Here is a 1,522-nt window from a genome sequence, read left to right as displayed (position 1 = left end):
CCTAACACTTCTCTGTCAGGCTCTGACTTCGATGCATCCCTGGACTGGCGTCTTGCTCGAAGGCTAACCGTTAGCTGGCTGGTTAGCTAGTTAACGAGCTAAGCTTGTGTTGTATTGTCTGTGGCTCTGTAACTTGATGTGGATGTTGCTGCTGTGATACAGGTCGCACTTGAAAATGAGACTTCCAGTATCAACGTGATTTTACATGTATTAAATAAAGGCTTAATTATATAATAATAAGCTGACAAGCTAGGTGGTGACCGCAGACACTGATACACGCTGCTGACAAGCTAGGTGGTGACCGTAGTGACCGCAGACACCGATACCTGCTAATTAGTGCTAACATATAAACATAAATAAAATAATACTAGAATTTCCAAATTTCACTTACCGAAAAACCTGGAGTACAGACTTCTTGGACGGTCAATTAATCGAACAGCAAGCCATATTACTCCAATATTTGCCTGAAAAAATATCCAAAAGGCACAAACATGGCTGAGAGGACAGGTTCAATGCCTTGAACATGGGCACGAATTGGCTGAGATGACGCCGAGCAGACGGCTGAGTCTGAGCTCAGCTCCGCACAGCAGAGCCAGCGGCTAGTTAGCATGCTATTTAGCCACCCGTGATGGTGCGACCTGTCACTCAAAGTGACCACGCCCTTAATTGTGCGCAATTTCAAACCTTAATAACATTTAAACGGAAGAGTTAGAAAAAAATTCACCCCCCCCCACAGTTGTCATGAAAGGGGAAATTAACTATAGAGACCAAAACCATTTTTTGTACCAGGCTGTAAACATGTTTATTTCTGCTCTAAAGTTGGGCACTTTAACATGGGGGTCTATGGGAATTGACTCACTTCCGGAGCCAGCCTCAAGTGGACAGTCAGTGAACTGCAGTTTTTGGCACTTCCGCATTGGTCTCACTCGTCTCCTCCGGAGGTTGGGGCTTGGTCTAGAGGTCCGAGCTTTGAGTGCTCTGTAGCGCCTCCCAGAGGACAGAGAAAAGGCAGTAACTTGCTAGAGTGAAGAACTGAGAAAAATGACTGTAAAGTTTTCTTGTTGTCAAGCCAACATAGTTGCAGGCAGACCATTGGATTTGTGGCCATTTTTTTTATTAGGTTATTCTTCCTACATATTAATCTTGATCTCTGATTTGACCTTTGACCCTTATTTGGCAGTTACTGTAATCTTCCTTTGCATAGCTTACCAAAATATACTGGTTCAAACCAAAGCAAAAGGCAGTAACTTTTGTTTTATCTTGTAATTGTAGCTTTTAAAAGCAGTATAATGATCAGTATGATAAAATCATTTGTCTGATGATGATATACAATGAAACAGCATATTTTTCTGTTATTCTTTACATAATTGTTATTATCAATATTATTTATTTGCATAATTTATTATTATATTATTACATGTAGGTACGCTTGTGATGTGTCAAAGTAACTTTTCTAATCAAATTATTTCAATGGTTTTGATATGTTTCTGGGCATTTGAAGGTGATAATATTTATGTATTTG

This window comes from Epinephelus moara, chromosome 2 (assembly GCF_006386435.1).
Source record: "Epinephelus moara isolate mb chromosome 2, YSFRI_EMoa_1.0, whole genome shotgun sequence".
Lineage (NCBI taxonomy): Eukaryota > Metazoa > Chordata > Actinopteri > Perciformes > Serranidae > Epinephelus > Epinephelus moara.
This window is presented reverse-complemented; position numbering follows the sequence as displayed.